Below are 22,935 nucleotides of genomic sequence, written 5' to 3' on the forward strand. Positions count from 1 at the left end.
CTATTGACATTCGTCTGTCACAACCCAGAAATCAAAATCGAAAAAAACTGAAAAGCGAAACGAGATCCCGGCCCGAAAAATCTGAAAACGACGCCCCCTTTTTGTTGTTTTTAGCTTCTAGGCCTAGCGTTCATTCTAGTTTTTTCAGGAGGCGTTACTCGTAAATTTTGGTATAAAAACATTTCGCACTATCAAAGCTGGGACAAGCTCTGGAATTTTAAAAAAATTTTGGAGGTTTTAGGGATTGTTTCAATATTCGACAGCTTAAACAAAATAGGCTTTAAAAAGACAGAATCTTTTTTTAGACTGTTATCAAAAATAAAGTTTAAATAAAAGTTTGTATGTAATAAAAAAATATAAAAGTAGCACTATACATATATGTAATTTTCTTTCAGCCGAAAGCCCCAGGAGCTATGGCTGTCATTCCTTCCTGTAGCTTAATTATTTATATGTAAGCCTACAATGTACAAATAAAAATATTTTTTATAAATAGAAGCACAATTGAAGCTTTATGATATATTAAAATTAAATATACCTTAAGTCGCATAATTTTTAAAATTTTACACCTAAACCAAATCTAAATAAAATAAATATTTGTAGGAGTAATGAAATGTATTTATTAGATAAACAAATAAATCTTGTGATTAAATTAACTTTTATTGAAACATGAAAAAACAAACATTTAAAGTGGAGAGAAAACATTTAGATAATCATAAGATCTTATAAATAATAACACCTAGACTTCATTAATTGTAATACATTTAAACAACTATTAAGACATCAGAAACACAAATTTAAAAAAAAAAACAATTTAACATTGACCTTAAGAGCGATAAAAAAATAAAGTATTGTTATAGGTCTGTTGAAGAAGTGAATTGTGGGTGGATTGTGGCTGGTTGGGCGGTTCTTGGGTGGGAGTATGGAAAGTTCTCAGTTGCATTCTGGGCCAGCTTTTAATTATGGGCCTGGCCTTTGTTGTAAACATCTGTTGTGTATTCTTCACATTACCTCCTCTTTCCGCTCATACACTTTTTTTGCATGCGCATTTTATTTAAATTTTTAACCCCATTCCCAATCGCAGGAAACAATAAGAGCGCAGCCTGAATTGTCAATAGTTCTTCGAACTGGAAAAACTGGGGAAAGGGGGAAATCGCTTTCAAGTGCTTGGTCACGGAATCGCCGTGAAAACAGTGACGCCAAGTCAGATGCTGCCAAAAATGCAAGTAAGTTATTGGAAAATATATAAAAGCGCTATAAAAAAAACTTTAAAAAATAAAGAAAACAAACGCCAATTTTATATTAGTATGTTTCTCAATTATTTTAATTTTCAGAAAATTATAAATAAGTGACTATAAAAGAGCTAGAGATTTATCAAACAATTATAAGACAATTATAAACCATCTGAGGGGTACCTAAAATATATATAATAAACCTAAAGAAGAACTTTTATAATTCCCAACATACTGCAATGCCTTATGAAGAGTATGAGACCTAAGGTGTATTATTTGTTATAGTAATTTATTCGATAGGCAAGAACAATTTTCCGACTCCCACTGTGATTTCCCAGCATTTGGGTGACCCATTCTCCGGTGGAAATGGAAGTGGCAGTGGGACTCTTTATGCCAGTTTGTCTTATCAATGTCAAGAGTTCGCCTTCCCATATAACACTTTTCCCCCATGGGGGACGCCCCCTCCGATATATGACTTCACCTATTTACAGCCGAGTTCAAGCTAATAGTATTGCACCTCCGTAGATTCCTATTTAACAGGATTTAATAAAATATTATTTGTTAAATTGAACTGTTTTTAAATTTATAAAAATTGTATTAGTTTATTTAATTACACATGTAAAAATATCAGCTTTATAAAAACTGTGATTTTAAAAGTATGCAAATACAACATGCATTTTTATATATCGCCTAAATATTCAAAAAAAACTGAATAATATTAAAAAATAAAAGTAATAATTCTAAATTAAAGTAATTATATTTATTTCAAAATTTTGGAGATATTTACAGATTTTAGTTTTTAGCCAAGATATATATGTATTTTGAAAGGCAAAATTTTTTATTGGTAACCCTAAGTTCTCGGCTAAAGTTACGTGTTTTTTAAGGGTAACCGAAATTGTTATCATTTTGAACCCGGCTGTAAATATGGCATATATTTATATATATTTCGATGTGGGGCATGCTGTTGCTGCTGTCACTTTTGTGTGGCACTTCCGCTTCTTTTTTTTTTTTTGGAGCTGCATCTGCCGGCCACCAATCAAGATTTTAATGCGTCGGGGCCCGATGGCTAATTTATGCCGGGCTATAATATCACTTAAGCCCCCCGATATCTTCGGATATGGGGGCCCGTGAAAAGCGCAGAACTGTTACCAAAAACAGAACTGTTATATCCTTAACATTGGCAGCCGAACCGAACGACCGGCAACGACCTGGTTTTGGGGCACGAAGTTGCCGTCGCCTCGCTTCGTTTAAATTTAGTACAGGATGACAGAAAGAGAGGGGTATAGCGTAGAGCGAAAGAGAGGGAGCAACGCTCGGCTGTTTTATTTTTAGCAGGCCAAAAGCAACGGCACGCGAACTCCAAACAGGGGGGAACACTTTTCACAGGGGCCCCAAAACGGGAACAGTTTTCCACCGCCCACCCCCGCCCCCCTTTTTAACATTGTTTTTGCATGCGCGTGTGCCTCTGTTAGCGCCGGCAGCGCAGCCGACGCCGGCAGAGGCAGCGCGGCAACGATGGCCCAAGAGCGATTTTCCTATAACAAGTTTTTAGTACGTGTTCCGCCGTGTCAGCAGACAGTCGTGTGATTCGGGTGCGTCACGCTCGCCACAACAACAAGTCATAAATACAACAACAGCAATAAAAAACAACAACAACTACATTTTAAATATCACAAAAAATAAAAAACACAGCAACCTAAAGCTAATTTTTTGAAAGTGCAATCTGTGTTTGTTCCTAGAATCATTCAAATATAAGTCACAAAAAAAAAGTAAAAACCAAGACCAAAAATCCCAGAAAAATATCTTAAAAATGCCATAAAAAAAATCCGTTAATAAATCTTTGAAAAATCACCAAAAAAAAATCTCTTCATAACAAAAAATAAACTACTTTTTTTTTGTTATTGTGTGTGCCCCTGTGTTTCTGTGTGTGTTGGCCAACTTCCTGTGCAACCGGTCTGCAAAAAAAGAAAGATCCAGCCCATTCATTCAGCATCCGACACAAGTTGCACCTGCAACAAAAAAAAAACGAAATACAACTAAAAAAAAATAAAAGCAATTTATAGAAGTTGAAGTTGGCGACATAAACCCGTTTTTTGGGGGGGGGATACCAGGCAGCGCCTCCAAGGCCAAACACGATATCCACTTGGCCACAACAGAAAAAAAAAAGAAACACCTCGCAGGACCGCAAAAAAACGTGAAGAAAGAAAATACAGCAGTGAACGACTTTCCACATTTTTCCTGGACATTTTCCTTTATGGTAAGTTGCTTTTAAAGCACTTAAGTGATATGCCAAGACTTACACTTGGGCATAAGGAACTCTTACTGGAGTATGTTAAGTAATCCAAATATTCTGGCGGATTTTTTACACCAAAAGCTATTCTAAAAGATGTTTCTTAAAGTTATTTCTACAAGAGTTAAAAAAAGTAATAAAAGATTTTGTAAAATGTGATGTTAACTCAATATTAAATGGTATTTTTACATTCCTAAAGTATGAAATGTATCAAAAACTCGTATTATTATATTTAATATGATATAACATTGTATGAAAAACATTTTTATATCTTTAATCCTAGCATTAAACCTTTCACTCCTTTAATTTTTAAAGAAGCTCTCACAATGTTGGTTTTATGTTCGAAAGGTAAACTCAAAACGAAGCCCAGAGGGTTTGGCAAGGGTTAAGAGGTCTGAGCTCGGCTCGAGGACTTTTACTCAAGACCGAAAAATGTTTCTCCTTCATATTTGATGCAGCTAAGTATGCTATGCTTTATTTTCCCCCATTTTCCCTCCCAGCTTTTCCTTTTGTTTATCTTGCATTTAAAGGGCTGTTGCTTGCGAGTGCAAGTGAAATCCTAGCCCGGCCAATCAGCCAAACCATCAATCAATCAATCAATCAATGCAAAATGACTTGGAACTTTTTTTATGTGGCGTTAGTACATGGTAGAAATGTTTCAAGTCAATTAGGAGAGGCGTCCACGTCATAAATGTGGGCAAAAAATTGGGTAGGTGGGCGTTCTTTTTTTTTGCCACGGGTCAGAGGTCGAATTCCGCTTCCGGACTTTGCTAATGGAATGACCAGAAATGCCAGACTACACCAAACTAAGCAAATTCTTTTTGATGTGTTCTCACATATATTCTATGTATACGTATATAATATGTATTCCAGTGTATTTAGTGCCTTGAATATTTCATTAACCCTTGTGTATCCACAGTTTTGGCAAATCAATTAAATACCTATGTATTTAGTCATTTTAGGAATGTGTATTTTTATGAAAAAAGACTTCAATTATTTTAAGCGCATTAAAATAATATTAAAATTGTTATGGAAATCGTCTAAAACTTTATTGTATAAATTCCAATTGGTTTTGCTAGAAAAAATGTATGGTCTAACAAGCTATTCAATTGGGAATGCTTGTTACCCACTTCCAATTGGAAAATAAATGTAGAAGGCTATAAACTAATTAGAGAACTTATAATTACTTCTTGTATTCTGAATCAAATACGGTGAAACTTTTAAAAAATATTTATATAATGATAAACAAAATACAGGTAGTTCATTAGTAACCAATTATTATTAGGCGTCAACTAAATGTATTATTTAGATATTATTGGAATGCCAATTTATATGCAACAAACAAACAAGTAACACCTTTATATTTTTAAAATTACCATATATAATAACTTATATAGCATATAACTTATATATCGAAGCTATTTTCATGGGGCTGAGACTGTACGAGGCGACCATGGTAAAAAAAAGTAAAACCCCAATGGGTTATATTTCCACTTTGTGGCTTCACCTTTGACAGATGGGTATTTGATTTGGTTTAAATTCTCCTACAATTTAATTGTAGTTTCCGGGCGGTTCACTTGAGAGTCTGTGGAAAACCCCCTCTGAGTTTCCCACTCAATTAACTTTTAGCCAATTGCCAAAAATGACAAAAACCAACAGCAACAAAAAAAAATCTTGTTTGCCAATCAAATTTTTCAAGTGGAGACCACAACAAAGCAACTGACGAGGAAGAACGGGTAATAGCGAGAACAAAAATGGTTGGGGGAGGGGGCGGAAAATTCGGGAAAGTGTGGGTGGAAAACCTCAACAAACCAGACCAAAAATATTTCCCTCTTTCTCCTTTTTTTTTTTGGTGTTTCAAATTCTTTCTGGCGTTCTTCAAGTCATAAAATTTCAGATTTTTTCAAGTCGAAACTTTTCTAATCAAATTAAGAGTATGCCAAAGGTATGGGGGGCGGTGCGGTTTGTGGGCGTGGCAGTGTGATGCTGTGAAAGTGAAAATTATCTAAGTCAATTTAAAGTGGGTGCAGATATTAGGTATACAGTGCCGTACATAATTGTATGTTTTATATATTGTTTTTATTTAAATTTTACTAAAGTATTAAGAAACCAACCTATATTTTTTCACAGTTTCAGATTAAAAGTATCAAATGGTTGTAAAACAAATAATATATACATTTATTAATTTAAAAATGAGAGAAAATGGGAATTTTTTCAGGAATATAAGCCTTAATAATCGATAAGCAGAATGCATGAACAGAACTCAAAAGTAGAATAATAAATTCAGCGAACATTCGCAATGGCAAATGGAATCCGTAAAAATGCACACAACTTTACAGACTTCTCAACTCTGATCCCCAGCCAGTGATTTAACGACGTGAAACGCACTGTGCTGCCCCATAAAAATGTTCATCATCATTTGTTGCTTCGCCCAACTGCAAATGGGCAAAAGTTTACACATCTCAATGACCTTGGGTAACAGAAAAAAAAAAACACCCAAGCCCAACCACCCCACCACGCACCCACCTCCAAAAAAAAAAAAAAAACATATTTATTTATAAATGCGATGCGAAAAGCGAAGCGGGAAAAAATAGAAAAGTTTGCTGCATAAAACTGAATTACCGGAAATTGGCCAACAAAATAAAAGGGAAATAAACGGCAATGCGAAAAAATGCTGGAAGCTCTTGGTTTTGGCCAAAAGTAGGTGGCCAAATGGAGAAGAGGAAACGGAAAAGTTTTTTACCTACTTTGGCAAACGGGAAGAAGCTCTTGGCGAAAAGTGAAAAATACTCACATACATAGGTACCCAAATATTTATATAAATAGTACATATATATAAACAAGAAACTAGCGCAAAAACTTTTCCTACGATTGGAATAAAACAAGGAAATAGCCATTTAAAATGTAAATCTAAAAAGGTGGCAAATCCATATCGATTGTTATTTATGCAAAAAGCTGAAATAAAAAACGCAACAATTATTTACTCAGCATTTATTTTCATTAAATCAACTAAGCGAAGCTAACATTCACGCAAGGAATTATGATAAATCTATTTTAAAATTAAAATTCATACATATACACATTGTAAAGTAAGTTAAATAGTTAAATATTTAAATAATCCTATCTACATGGGATATTTTGTTAACTTATTTAGCAGATAAAAACGTCAATCTCTCTGTTTGGATAAATCCAAAAGCTTAATTCTAAATACATTAAACTTCCAAAAAATAGCAAAAAACAACCATAGTTGTTCTGTAAGGAAAGTAACTTATTTTATATTAAATTTCTAAAAACCTAGTCCGTGCCAAACTGGGAAATTATGGCTTTGGTTGCTGGTCTTTTCCCCTGCCCCAAAAAGTGTGCCATAATTTCTGCATTTTCTTGGGTTTTCATTTAAATTTTTGCGTGCCTTTTTGCGGCTCCTGCTGCTTTTTGTTGTAATTGCAAGTGCGCCACTTGCTTTTGACACCTGCTTTTCATTGGGTGGCTTTCCAGGGGTGTGGAATTTTCCCCGCGGCGGGGGGGTCATTTATTATGGCCAGCTTCTTGGCTTTTCCGACCCACTCCGCCACCCTCCCTTTCTTTCTTTTTTTAGCTGTTGTTGGCTGTCGCCGTTTGTAATTGACATGAAAATTTAATACCATAATTTTATTTTGCACTTGGCCTACACTCCACAATGGCCCAAACGCCCACCAAGCCCCCTGACCACGCCCACCGCCCACCGCCCCCCGACGCCTGGTGTTTGCCTTTGTGCTTTTTTAGATTAGAAAAGTTTCTGTCCTTGTTTGTAATTTTTTTTTATTATTTCTATTTTATGTATACATTTAGGTTTCTCTTTTACTTGTGTTTTTTTTTAGCTACGCCTATGCAGTCCAAGTTGACCAAAGGGCAAAGTTTTCGGTCATCTCAGGAGTTTTTAAAGTGAAGAAAACTGCAGTTTTCTCTTTTCTTATCATATTTGCCCTCGATCGATTTTTATACAATAAAAAAGGCATTTAATGAAAGCTATTTTATTTAATTTTCACAACTTTAAAAACCTTATTTACTGCATTTTTTCATTTTCAAAAGATATTTTAAACAGAACTAACTCCTTATCAAAAATATCAACCATTTTAATGCGGATTTTAAGATATCTTTGAATTAAAATATTTTTTACACATTTTTAAGCCTCTTAAAAATTAAAGCATACTTAATTATGATTAAAGCAGTTTGCTTGGCAAAAAAGGGGCTTAAATTGAGCTGCGATTGAGTTGAGTCCGAACTCACTTTGGTTAATTTTCATTTATTTGCCGGGGAGCATTTTCATTTCACTTTGCTGTCCTGAAAATGTTTCGCTGCTTTTTCCCGGCAGGGTTTTCTTTCTGCTTTTTTGCGTTTTGGTTTTTTTTTGGTTTTTTGTCTGAAGTTTGTGCCTCCATTTGAGCAGAAAATCGCGTCGCTGGCTGCCGGCGCTTTCTGCATTTGAATGACCTGGCAGCGAGAGAGCATGCTTAATAATTCAATTCATAGGCTCAGTCACGAGGAGGAGTCACGGAATACAAAACAAGGGACAGAAAATATGTACATATATACATTTGAGCACAAAAAATAAAGGGCCGGCACAAAAAGAAGTTCGCCACTCATCCTTCGTTATCCCTGAAGGGTCCTGGCAGCCTTAAACCGAGTGACACCGTCCAGGAAACCGGGATTCATGCCCTTGTCCATTTCACCTCCACATTAGGGGCAAACAGAATGGGAAACAAAAAAAATTATATTTATTTTTCACTTTTTTTCAGCCGAAACAGACTGTTTCTGCTGTTTGCCTTCATTTGCATATACAATTTTATACAACCTACGAGCGTTTATTTGCCGACATCCTGGCCATGTTTCTGTCCATCTTATTGCGCAACGCATTTTAGTTTGGCCCGAAAAACTAAAAATAAAGGCGGTAAGCCTGTCCTGAAAGCCGCGGTTACAATAGACTCTTCAATTACAAGCATCAAACAAAAAATAAACACAGTTTGATTTTAAATTTCATTGTATATAGAGAACATACTGGCTTTAAAAATATGACTAAATTAAAATATCAAAGAAAGACAGGACATTATCATCAAAAAACAAATAATAAAATAAATAAAAAATGCATAATAAAACAAAAACACAAAAATGACCGAATAAAAACTTCATAGAAGGACACCATTAATTAATTTTATAATTAAATTAAAATATAACATACAGAACGCATACTATATTGAATATTACAACATTGAAAAAAATATAAACAAACATTTTCTTGAAGAAAAAATAAATATTTAAATAAATACAAAACATTTGGTGTTATAAACTCGAAATAAAATCGCTTTTATGTTTTTCTAGAAGATCCCACTAAGCTTTTAAATCATGTTTTTAAGGCCCAGCACATGGCTGACTTATGCATATGTTTGTGTGCCGGGCAAACACCGGCTGGAAAATGCCTCTCTCTCCCGGAAAATTCTCGCTCATTTGTAGCTGGGAAATTGCTTGGGCTTGCAGGCTGCCCGAAATTTAATTTGCCTAAAATTGTTAAATGAAGCCAAACTTCAGGCGCAGACAAACACACACAGATACTCACACACACACACACAAGCAAGCTTAGTTTGTACTTATGCTTTGTTAATTTAGTTATGCCCAAGTATTAAAAAGAGATTTTTGAGCTCATTGAGCTTCACGCAGAGCCAACAAACTTTTCCCCCTCTTTATTTTGCTTATTTTCATTTTTTTCGCCATGTTGTGCGGCCAAAGTTTTGCACACATACAGTTATGCTCAAAATTATGGCATCTAATAAATACAATTTTCATTTAAAAAAATTTGGCGTTTAATTTATATTTAGGGCTTCTTTAAGGAGATATTTTAGAACCTAGGTTTTCTTCAAAAGAAGTTCATACACTTGAATTTGAAAAGGAACCTCAAACGTTTTGTTTAATGCACATTTAGAGCCAAATATATATATGAACACTAATATTTCGCCCCCAATTGTGCATACAGTGCGAAAAAATTAGGGACTCCACGTTTTTTGCGCTTCTTTGGCACTTTTGATTAAAGAAAGTTAAGGGGCGAAAACGAAAATAGGGCCAGTCAAAAGCTGGAAAATGGTCAGGAAAATGAAAAATAGTTTGGGGGGCAACCCGTTGACTATCCAATCACTTACTCCACTCATTCATTCATTCGCTCATTCATTCATTTCGGACTCAAACTCGGACTCTCGGGTCGACTTTGCATTTAAATCAATTTAAGCGTTTTACAGTCAGTTGAACCTTTTGTGCTTCATGTCATGTGCACACCGACACACACACACACTCACACACACACCTACTCATGCAGAGGAAAACCCACAGGCATAGAAACGGAAAAATGAAATGGGAAATGGGAGGTGGAAAAGCGAACGGGGGCTTCCAAACTGCACAGCAAGCCGACCGCAAAAATAGAGATGGTCAAAAATAGTTGTTAGTTCTTTGAATGATTTAATTAAAAATCTTAAAAAAAATAGTTTTAAGTCCTTAAAAACAGATTATATATATAATTATATCTTCTAACAATATAAATCCAGTATTACATATAGAAAATACCCTAAATAATACCAGCTAAATCACCAATGCCTGAATGTTACAATCATATGGTCACACTGTCTCTGGGCATTATTCAAGATTCGGCCAACAGAAATGCAACTCTGAAATCGTGCGAAAAATAAAGGAATACGATGAAGGAGTTAAGGATCGAAGCTCATTTTAACGACATGGATAGATACTGGGAATTCCTGCCAAATAATGCCTCAGATATTCATGGAAATGTGGTCGATTCACATGCGATTGGCATTTCGTAATCTCATCACGTGCTCATCTCTAGAAAGAGATGGCTAAGCCGGCGAGGAAAGAGACGGGTAGCGTGGCATTTCGAGAGCAAATTATGCAGACACTTAAATATGCCATAAAATTATTCGAATTCTGCATCAATTCTTTGCATTCGTATTCCTTCGTTCGTTTTCCCCCTTTTACTTTTGCCTTTGTTTATAACTCGAATTTTATTTATTTTTGCCCAACTCTCAGGGAAATGTGTAAAAAGATGTGTATACATTTGGCAAGGGTTCCCATTCGAAAGGAAAAATAAAAGTTCATTGGGTCATCGTGTGTGGTTAGCAAAATCGAAGATGGAAAAACACTTGGCACATGAAAATTATGCATCCAAAATGGGGAGTTTACCCCCTTAATTCGGGATATTTTCTTACATCGGAATCGGATATCCCTTTTTTTATTTACCCACATCAATTTCACTTTTGAAATAACTTCTCTTTCATAATGAGCTTTACTAATTTAACAATGTGCTCAGCAAATGTCAACTTAAATTCTGGTGATAAACAGATTTAAAATGTATTTTCTCTGCTTTGGCTGTGGCAATGATGATGATTATTATTATTATTTTTATTTTTTTGTGGCACCGCTGCTTTTGTTAAACCCAAACAAGCGTGTGAAAATTGCAGCTGTGTAGGGGCGTGAAACAGGATGCAGGACACAATGGTGTGTGCGTTGTCCTGGCAACAACAATTGTCACAATTGTTAAAAATTTATAATGATACTACGAACTTTTTATGGCCGTCTGGACTCGTGTAAAATATTAAGGCAGCCCGCACTAACAAATTTGCGAAAACATTTATTTACTCCGTATTATATGCTGCAACAAAAAAAAAAAACCAGCGAGCACACTTTTTTTTGCGCAAAATTAAATACAAATGCAATTTTTACAGTCGCACTGTGTCAACACTCGCTGTCCAAAAAGCTATCTCTTTCTTTTAATTCGCTCTGCTGTTTCGTTTTAATGAATTTGTATATTTATATGATGAACACATTTCACTGCCACAAAATAATGGTAACAAAAAAGGCAACTAATGATAATGAGGGGGAGTGGCAAAAAACGGCGTTTGGCTGCACAAACAGGTTGCATTTTGAGGAAAATAACTTTATTCAGGACATACAAAAATAGTAACATACAGGTATGCCTGATAAAAATATTTCTGTGGCATACTTGGTTAGAATGTTGAAGTTAAAAGAATTTTAAGAAATAGTTTTGGGTGCTAGTAATGGTAGTTTAATTTGTATTTATTTTTAAACTATTGTTAAAATATTAAACAACATGTAAAAGATTGAATAAAGGATTTGTTCGTTCAAGACAATAAACATAGCTAAAATAGTAACATCGCTTTCATTACCGCTGAAAATTAATTGATTCGCATTCGGATTTCATTTGACCACAATTGAATCGATTAGCAATCCCTCAACACCTTTCCCTAATTGCATTCCCAGCAATATTTAGCAAATTTAGAAATTGCCCAAAAAAATATTGATTTTAATGGGCGGGTATTAATTGCAAGCACGCCATAACGTGTACATGGCATGCTGATTATTTTCGCGCGCCGAAAAATATTCTAACTTCGGTTTATTGGGATTTGGCAATCGTTGAAAAACCGCCGCCGCACAATCGACGATGATTAATAGGAACAATGGGGAAATGCGGAGAAATTCTGTGCGGTGGGCATCAAATTGAAAACCCAATAAAACACTCAATTTATTTAAATTGCATGCGATTGACAATCCGCACAATTGGGCATAGATGCACCGCCGTCGAATGCACTGGGAAAAAAAAGGTTTTTATAGGAATAAAAATAAATTGCAGTCTTATTGAGGTTTATTATAAGCTAGGAATGTTTTTAATTTGAGCAGAATCCCCTAATTAATTTATATATTTATTGAAAAGTAATCCATAAATTCTTATACAAAGGGTCTTCATATTATACAATTTTTTAGTCCTTGAGCTAGGAATGTTTTTAATTTGATTTGCGTTCCTTAAAATATTTATAAAAATACATATTTATCAAAAAAAAATCAATAATTTCTTATTTTATATATAAAGTAATCCATAAATTCTTAAAAAAATAGGACTTCATATAAAAAAATTTCTTAATCTTTGAACTAAGAATGTTTTTAATTTGATTGGCGTCCCCATATATATTTATATACATACATATTTACCAAAAAGAAATCCATAATTCCTTATTTCATATTAAGGCACTCTCCAGATGATCTTAAATTTCTTGAATTTTTTATAATTTTAAATATATACTTTAAGTCTGAAAATTATTTCCGAAAAATGCTTAAATCGATTATGGACCTTTGTTTTTCTAACCGTGCGCTGTTACTGAAATTCATTTCATTTATTCCATTTCACGGGGCTCTTCCTTTTTTCGGCTTTGTCCCCTGGGCGTGCGAATGCGAATGCTTTATATATAGATGTTTATATCTGATTAGTTAAGCAGGACACGTAACGCTTACCGCAGCAAAAGTGACAACAACAAGCGGCAAAAAGGAAACTCTCGAATATGAATGACAAGCGGAATACAAAATGCGCGAAAAAGACAACAGAAAAATTGGCAAATAAAAACGTAAGCAAATCAAAAATTTGAGGCAATCGGAAAAGCTAAAAGCCAAAAAAAAAAACTCTAAAGAAAATTGGGCGGGAGAAGAAGTGTTTTCACAAGGCGAAAAATGCTGATTGGGCGAATATCCTCTTGACCAGGATTCAGAATTAGGCGAACAAAACATTTTGTGCAAAGTACACAAGCCATCGACAAAAATATATAAAATGAGTGGATGGAATATTCTGATGATGCTTACAAAAATATTTAAGGACAAAATGCCTCTAAGACTAGAAATGTGTGCAATATCTTATACACACACTATTTTATTTACAATTAATTTACTCGAAATTCTGGGGCATCTTTAAGTTTGCCTTGGGTCCACCTTTAAGTTTAACTTTGCTGTCTCCCCAGCTATCTTCTTCTCGTTTCTGAAACCAAATCTCCGAAACTGTGGCAATTGGTGGGCGTGTTTTGGGGAACCACCCCCTCTGGACTACGCCCCAGCATGCCATTCGTCATAAAACATAACTCAGCAATTGCCCATGCCCCAATGAGCCCACGTACGCCCATCAATTGTCATTTTTATCAGCGTACCATGTCGCGAAATGTTGATTTTTTTACTCTGCACTGAACAAAAAATTATAAAATTGGGTTCAAGTTTTTATATAATATTTTAAAAGTAATCAAGGAATTTAATATGGTATTTACTCTATTTAAATAAAAATCAAAGGTATCCAAAATGCTTTTAAAAATAATAAAATTGTATTTTTATTTACTTATTATATATAAATAAAATGAGTTTCTTCAAATGATTAAAATCTTATTTTGTGAATTCTTAAAAGGTTCTACTACTTGCTCCTACTTTTCCCGCAGTGTCTTTATTGCTGGATTTCTTTTTATTTGGCTTGTCCTCCTAAAAGAGGGCTACAAAAAAGTGGGTGGCAAGTCGGGATGTGGAAACAAAGTGCGTATTATTGACGCCCGAGCCCGTCTTCATTGTTGCTGCCGTACATGTTGCTGTTGTACATGTTGCTGCTGCCATTCAAAAAAATATATTAAAATGGGTGCGCAAATTTTTTGCGATTGCTGGATTTTTAAGTGGTTGTGGTGCAAGAATTGCAGAAAAAAAAGACAAGGAAATGATCTAAATAGAAGTTACTTTTTATGATTTTAGAAACATTTTTTGAAATATTTAAAAATATACTTCATATTCTGATAAACTGAATTAGTTAGTTTTAGTGTTTTTCTATTTACTTGTATGTAAGCTATATCAAATAATACACTTCCTTTGTTGTGAGACATTCTGGATAAATTTTTCTGAAGACACTTGCTTATAGTTTGCCCCATTTTAAAGCCTTCAAGAAAGATAAGTTCTTGAAAATGTTGCAGGTGCCACTAGCACATCGTTTGATGTTTTTCCGCATTCCTTATTCCCCTCTGCAGTTGCCGTAGTTTCCATCGCCCTGGTTTTTCACATTGCGGCCCTCGTCTTAACTTGGCTAATCAAAAGATTACTTGTGTGTGTGTGTGGGCGTCTTTGTCTGCGGTTGATTCCACTTCAAAAGCTGCCAAGCTGGAAAAGTTAAATACGCCAAGCCGATACTTTTGATTTTGACATGTGTGGGAGCTGCTATTGTGGCATTTTATAGATTATTCAAATTAAAGCCACTTGCAAGGTCGCAACAAAGTTACGGAATTTCATTTTTTTTGTAGATAAATCACTTCTTTGTGGCTTAACTTACATAACAGCCAGGTGTTAATTTAGTAAAACAGCTTCTTTTTATTTTTCTTTCCATTAAATATCAGTTTTTAGTTTGATATTTATTTTTTTAATAATTTTCCCAACACATAAATGTTCATAAATGGCCCAATTCGGCTGGCTTGCTTTTCTAATTTCCCATTGATTTTCCTTGTGGGAAACGGAAAATACTCCTATGCCCCCACATATCTGTATGCTCATTAATAATTGAGTTTTGCGAAAATAGAGCCGACTGAAGCCATTAGTGCATCGCCTCCGCCTCCCACAGGACTCATGAAATTCTAAACTATCTCCGCCCGACCCCTTTCTATATTTTCCCCACCGCCGCCCAAATTTTCCTAAACCCTGCACCACCCACCTTACCAAATTTATTTGTTTGTGACTACTTGTCTCTGGTCGCTTTTTCAGCTGCAGCCGATAAGGATGTTTAAAGTCGTGGCTCGGGCATCGTTAGTTCTCCATTCTCCATGATTTTTAGCCATTTTCCCAACAATTTCCCACCCAGTTTACCGCCCGTACTCCATTGCGTATACGCAATATTTCAGTGGCACCCCTTCCCAAAATAATGCCCATAACAAGGACATGGGTGGGGGCGAGGGGGGCGTGGCCAGCCTGGTAAGCCGAAATGTTTGCCCTGGTATCTGTTTTAGGCCTGGTTATCATTACCATTCCCTTACCAATCCCCTTACCCACTATTTTGGCCCACAAGAAAGGCAATGCGTTTGCTGTCTTGTCATATGATTCAATGAATTTTTCACACAACCAGGGGTGTGGCTAAAAGGGGGGCACTGTGGTGGTGCACTGCACACTGAGCACTGCAGTGTTTTAAATTTTTATTTACCTTATACTTTTATATGACAGAAAAATTGCAACAAAATAACAATATTATAAAAATAAATATAAGTTAGAAAATTAAAGTTCGTGATTTTTTTTATGTATTAGAAGTAAAAGATATATATATAGCATTATTTATTATTAGTATTACCCATATTACTGAGGTACAAAAATATGTAAGCTATAACTATCAGTACACAATTTTGGATTTTCCAAAGTGTCACATTAGTTATGCAAAAATGTTGATATTTTCTCCCAGTGTAACGATGTTCCGGCCAAATAGCATGACAAATGTATGCAACTGGGCGGCAGCCAGGCTCCAAAGGACGAAAAGGGAGATCGCTTGCTACATGCAAAGCCAAAAAACATTGCAGCCCAAGAACAGTGGCGCTGGCAAAGGGGGATTCCCAAAGGGGGGGTGGTGTTATGATTGTTTCACGAGCTGACAAATAGAGCAACATTGTTGGTGGAATGGCAGGAGGATGGCCATAAAGCCTCTCTTTTACGAAAATTTATGCCTCTCCCTGGCAATGAGCAATGTGCTTTGGGGAAAATCGTCATGGAGGAGGGCTAAGAGGGCGGTAAAATCAGGAGATACGACGGAGGCGTGGCAGGAACAACCATATGCTGCCTAACATTCGAGATCTCAAGGCGGAAAAAAATCATTCGCACAGTTAAAGCCAACTTTAACTGGGAAAAAGGCAAAAAAAAAACATATATGGACCACACAGAGAAAACTATCTAAGAACATTGTTCTTGAATTGAAAACATTGTCCTTGAATTGAAAACATTCGTTCTTGAATTGAGAACATTCGTTCTTAAAAAAACATTTTGAACATAAAAATGTCGTTCTACTTTCAAGAAAATTTTCAACTCAGATGATAACGTCAGAATTTTCACTTTTGAATAACTTCATGGTAACTTTTCCCCAAAAAAATTACAGGAAAAATCTTCACACAAATTGCAGAGCTTAAATTCATTTACCTGACCAACGACGAGTTCCCCCATTCAATTTCCTTTTCAATATCCTCTAATCAGCCCCAAAAAGTGTGCTACAAATTTTGCCATTTCCTTTAATGACTCCCCTGAAATACGTAAGTATATAGTATATATGTCTATCTATCAAAATTAATATTTCATAACGAAAGCAGAAGAGGAAGAGGGAGAGAAACAGCCATTTGCTTGGCACATTAATATATTTATCAAAATCGTTTCCTTTCGCATTTTTTCCTTTCGACGAATATTGTTTTTTCCTTCTTCGTCCTTCGAAACGACGTGACATAATTAGCAAAAGGAGGGAGAATACAGCACGATAAAATATATATATATATATATTTATAAATATATATAGGGGGCGTGGCCCGTGGCATTAGGGCGTAAAAATATTAATTTCCACTTAAATGAAAAATTATGCTCAATTTGAGTGCCGACGCAGCAAATAAATTTTTGCACATAAATTTCCATGCGCTAATAACAATAACAATAATAATCAGCGATATTACGAGGGGGATTTTTGGGTGAGGGGTGGGGGCAAAAGGGGCGCTGTGGAAAAGGGGGAGTGGCAGCTAATGCCCGGCTATCGTTGGGCGATTAAAATTTTGTTATTAATTAGATGCGCCCGGTGTCGTGTAATAATTCACAGCTCATCTATACACAAATATTGCACATGTGTGCGTCGGTGAGTTGTTAATGTGTTGGGCATTAGTGAAAGTGTGCGTGTGTGCGAGTGTGCGTATGAGTCATGGGGCAATTAAAGCACAATGTCCTAAATGTCCTTTTAAATCACGAGTCGCGCTTAACAAATGCGATTATTACATTCGCCCTAATTAAAGAGAATTTGGATACCGATAAGCGTAATAATTGATGGTCAATGTCATCTTAATAATCGATAAGTCATCATATATCGCATTTATTCTGGACTATGATTATGGTGATATTTACTCATGTGAACAAAATGTAAATATATTCATTACAACATTATTTCTGAATTATAAGCACAAATTAATCATTTGAAGCGTTATAGTTGATAATGTGTTATCTAAATAATCGATAAGTTGTCATATATTGCTTTTATTTACCAAAAATATTATAATTCAAAGTAATACATAACCAATACAATTTTTATACAACAGCGAAAGTCGTTTTTATAAATAACCTTAACAATCAAAAAAAATTGATATCGATGATGTTATCGTAATTTTACCGATACAAAAATAATTTACTTATAAATTTGGTGGTATTTACTATAAAATTTAATAGAAAATGTAAGTACTTTCTAAGCAAAAATATTTCTTAACTATAATCACAAAACCAAGTAAATTTGTTTATTCGATATATTTATTTACGAGGCTGGGACTAAATAACATCCTTGGGGATTCAATGGTTTATACATTAAGTATACTTGTTAGCTGTTATCGTACATTTAAATACCCAATAGACAGGGAATATATGTGGCTAGCAATTGAACAGTTTCCAGAATTTCGTGGCCTCGTCTGCCGTTCTGCCTGCCAAAGATATGCCTGCATATACACCCCCTTCAACTACACCCATGGCCGGGGGCCTCTATCAATTTCAATTGCGTTTACTGCCGCTGGCAGTGTAATCAGTTTTTCGCTTATTGCCGCTAACTTTGCCCGCACACAACGAGGTCAAATCAGACACGACACGCCCACCGCCGCCCCCTTTTCGACGCCCCTGGAAATCCACTCATAGAGCCAGAATATTGGATAATTGGGCTATGCGAAAAATCAGCCACTAACATTTGCACTTCTTTTGCCAAAACCAAAAACCTTTATACACACACTTTTTGTCAACTTTATTTACTCAATTTTGTGCCCCTCTTCATCCACAACACTATTTTTGCCGAGTATTTCTCTGGTGTTTATTTATATTTCTTTCTGTTTTTGTGCATTTTATAGTTTAGTTTTGCCGAAAAATGTTCTTTTGTTCATTTTGTGTATCTGCAATTGGCGAGAAATGCAAATTAAATCAATTTTGTTTTTGTAATTGGAACTTGTCAATTGCTTTGATGTTGTTGCCTTGCCGTTCTTTATTTTATTTTCGGCTGTTTTCTGTTGAGCAAATAAAACGGGTGGTATACAATGGCAGAAAAACAAAAAATATAAAAACAAATACGATATATAAAATTGACATAAGCTAAAGAAAAATATTGCTGACAAAATCGTTATAAACATTGCTTTTCAACCTGTTCACCTGATTTTTTCTCTATTTTCAGGTGAGTTGGCAAACAGAGATTTCGAGTACATTCAATGGGCTGTGTAAACTTGATAAGTGAGTGTACTTTAGTAATTAAGTTATTTTTACAGGGAAGGGAACAGTTTACAGAAAATAAATAAACTCAAGAAAATTCCTGTTGATTTAATCAAATTCCAATTTTTTACAACTTGCTAAACAATTTATTCATTTTAAAATATAATTACATACATTAAACCAAACCAAACCAATGTACCCCTACTTGTAGAATACATATTTTAGTCGGTTACAAACTTTTTTTGATTGTAGGTATGTTTATAAAAAATAATAATAAACCCCTGAAAGGATGCAAGAGACTGGGAAAAAAATTTCATTCTCCTCCATTAAATTTATTCACTTTTTTCGCAAGTTTCCATCTATTTTCCAATTTATTTTACCCCCCTAAATAATTTTTTGTAGTTTGTTTCGAAGACAGATGCGGCAAGAGGTGAATTCATTTTTAATTAAAAACAAGCCACGCCCACCGCAAAAAAAAAGTGAAGCACGCAAAAAAAACTGGCGAAATATAACAACTAGGGATAGAATATATAGTTATATATAGAAAACCACAGGCCCCCACGTTTTCTTTTTTTTTTGCCATCTTTAGTCATATTCATTTTGAGTAGAAAATTTTCAGCTGTTTGAATTTTTCCCTGCTTTCTTCTATATTTTTATGCATTTTTTTTCGTTGCGACAGCTTTTCATTTGGCCATGGAAAACCCCTTTTCCATTTCCATTTCCCAGCATCCCAATGAAGCACTTTCTGGCTTAATGCCTTCCTAATTGAAAGTTGCAAAAATTACAGGTGAAACGAAAAGAGACAGGTATAAGCCGAGGGAAAGAGATGGCAGAAAGTTTTTGCCCAGCAAACCGCAAATAATAACAAGAAGTAGTAGGAAAAGCGGCTGCGGAGAACAAAGCCCAGTAAAAGAGGAAAAGAGATGTGGGAAATGGGAAAAGCGGGACGGAAGTGGGTGGAAAAGCGCCGAGGCAGTCGAGGTATTGACTAGGAAAATCCTACAGTAGCACCTGAAGGATAGAGAAGGGAAAACCCGCCAAAGACAGGAGAAATATAAAAAAAGAATATAGAAGAAAAACTTTCTATGGTATCGTATATTTATTTTCAAAGGATGAACAATTTTTTTATTTATTTTCTAACTTTATTAGCTAAGTCAATTAAAATTATAAAAAGTTAAGTTTTTTTTAATTTTTTTACTAACGTTATTAAAGAAAAGTACGGGTATTCCTACACCGTTAATTTTAATTTTAATAAATTGCAAAGGTAGTCTGGAAAACTTCTTTCCCTTAAATGAAAGGACACAAAAGAAGAAAAGGACTTTGCAGGCATAACAATTTGACCGAGATTTTATCAGAAATTATTTCCTGGGGCAGTCGAGTGGCACTAATGCGCTGGCCTTGACTGTGCCCGCCGAAATGTTGAGGTAGGCTAAGCGGCTTATCTGCTGACAAATGCATTGAAATCGGGTTCGAGCTCGAGTTCAATCAGGGCAGGTCGCCACCCACTTGAGGCCCACCTTAACCCTCAAAACACCCTCCAGCCAGACACTTAACCCATTCCAATTGCCAAATGCCTATTAGTCGACGGGGGCCATTTAATTAAGTGGGCGTGGCAATTGATTATAATCGGCGGCTACCGAAATCGAACGACAAACAAAACGAAAATCGAAGTCCAAATCCAAATTGATTGCCAAATTGGTGGCCAAAAAAAAAGAAGGAAATAAATAAATAAATAAAGGGTGTAGGTCAAAATGCGCGTGACCTTGTCGGCCATTTTGTACAGCAGCATTTCCTCTGGCCATAAATAATTTATTGCAAATTTTCCCCTCTTATTAATTTGCCAACCGTCGAATGGAAAATAAACAGAACCCTAAGGCTTTAAATAATTCCATTAACCGCCAAATAGAAATCCAAATTACGCAAATAAAACAGAATTCCAGTAATTTATTATGTCAATCAGCCGGAGGCTAATTTATCGAGTAAAGAAGCTTAAAATTATGCAGTTTCATTAAGTTTATGAATGCCCCCTGTAGTTTCCAAAATACTTTTTTAGTGCATTTAAATTTAAGAAATATTTAAGATTTTATTACAATTTATAACCACATAGTGTTTAATATATTTATGAGTTCATTACGTTCATTTATATTTCATTGCTTGACCTTTCCCACTTTTTTTATGGCCTTGAGCTCAATTATTTACTTCAACACTTCTGTTTGGGTTTATTCAATTCAAATTAAGTGATTAATTGACTTGCGCTAAGTCAACAGGAGTTAAGAACTTTTCAAATTGTCATAATTATTCAAAATTGTTTTCTGCCAATTTGAATACAGCCAGGCACATATTTTTGTATGCCTTCTTCGAGCGGCGATTCCAGAAATGTTCTTTCCTTTAATCACGCCTCTTTGATTAATGGCTCTCCGGCAATTGACAGGAATTTTTGTTTGTAGTAAAATAAGAAGTGGAAGAACGACGAGGAGCCAAGAAAATAGAAACAGGGCCCAAAATGTTGCCAAGAATTTTTGTGGCCCAGCCAGAGACAAGCGACAATGAGACAAAATTGTCGCAGATTTTTCTCTTTCTTCTGGATTCTTTTTTTTTGCTGCCCTGCGGCATTCAAATATGCAACAGCAAAGCGGCGGAAAAGCGGAAAAAATGGGGAAAATGGGTTGGGGAAAAGCCTGGGCATGCCAAAGGTAGCTGCCAATTTATTTTGCATTTTCTTGGGTGATTTTATCCATCTACGTTCTTAAAGCCTTTTCTTATACCCTTTCAAAGAGTGTTAGAAAATATTAAAGTAAAGGTAAAAATTTCATTCTTTCTTGGAGTTTTATTATAACAAACTATTTTCTTATAATAGGAAATTTTGTTAATTTATAGGATATAGTTTTGAATTCAAAATAAATGAGTAAATGTCTCAAATTTTGATTACCAACTTAATAGCTTTTAATCAGGTTTTATAAATTGACTTCTGTCACGAATTGAAAAGTCAACCTAGGGTATTTTCCATTCAATTTTTTCGTTCTATGTCTTGTGTGATTTTTTTTCATATTTTTTTGTATTTCTTGGCCCGGTTTCTTCTCGTTTTTATCGCGACATTTTGCTGCAGCGACTTATGCATGTACGAGAGTTCCAAGGGGAGGGAAATGTTGGAGGTTTTAGAATTCCTGCATAAATCGCATTGATACGGGGGGCGAAAAAAAAAACAGGACGTCTAAAAACGGTAAGGAATTTTTCCTTTTGTTCGGCGGCAGTCTTGGCCACGTTTTATGGCCACGCCCCCTCTTAACCCACGAAAGCCCCGCCCCAGTCTGCTTAACCTGCACGTGATGTGAAAGAATCGCTATCCCAGCTGAGCCCAGGACGTGTCCTTTCTGCACCGCCAACGATTCTTAGCTCTTAACTCCCGACTGCAGCTCCAATTCAGATCTCAGCTGGAGTCTCCATTCGCTCCAGGGCACTGAGAAAAAACATGGGTGGAAATAGCTTGGAAAATCAAAATGATTGGGTAGCTAAAAAAGTAGGATAAATGTGAGATTCAATAATAATAAATTGTTTTATTTTAGATTTATTTTCTTGTTCATAATATATTACGGATCTATTTATTTTATAAATGTTTGTCAAGAATAAATGTATCTTAAAAATGTATGTTAAAGTATCTTAAATTGATCATTATTTCATCGTAATTTTCCTCAGTGAATTCCTAATGATAAGTCTGAAGTTTCCTGCGGGGTAAGTTGGCCAAGGGTTATGGTTATTTCCAGGACTCGGCTCCATGTGAGTTCATGTGACAAATGAGCCAGCAGCCAGGATTCAAGAGTGCGGAAAAGAAAGAAATTTGTAGATAAAAAGTGGTTGAAAATGCAGGAGAAATAGTGGCAAAAGCGGTAAGAGGAATGGCCAAGAAATGCATTATAAAATTCATACTTGTGGTATCAATATTAGATCAGAAAAGCAAGCATTTCACATTCCTCTTTTCATATTTCCTAACATTCTTAAATTTCTTAAATTACAAATAAATTCTTATTAATATTGCCCTCAATTCAACTTCCTTTTCCAAACTAAGCAAAATAAATTGGCTTAAAGCCTTGCCAAAAAGGAATCCAACTTTAAGCCAAATTTCCCCCCTCT

The 22,935-nt window shown here is 35.2% G+C and overlaps 1 protein-coding gene across 1 annotated transcript in view; it reads left to right on the forward strand.

Annotated features, from left to right (window-relative positions):
* The first annotated feature begins 2,773 nt into the window (after nt 1–2,773).
* kirre (kin of irre) overlaps nt 2,774–22,935 on the forward strand; it is a 46,422-nt gene continuing 26,260 nt past the window's right edge. Inside the window, exon 1 of the mRNA XM_036819857.3 lies at nt 2,774–3,486. The gene's annotated coding sequence lies outside the window, so the exon portion shown is untranslated. The remainder of the gene's footprint in view (nt 3,487–22,935) is intronic.

Source organism: Drosophila suzukii, chromosome X (genome assembly GCF_043229965.1).
Source record: "Drosophila suzukii chromosome X, CBGP_Dsuzu_IsoJpt1.0, whole genome shotgun sequence".
Classification (NCBI taxonomy): domain Eukaryota; kingdom Metazoa; phylum Arthropoda; class Insecta; order Diptera; family Drosophilidae; genus Drosophila; species Drosophila suzukii.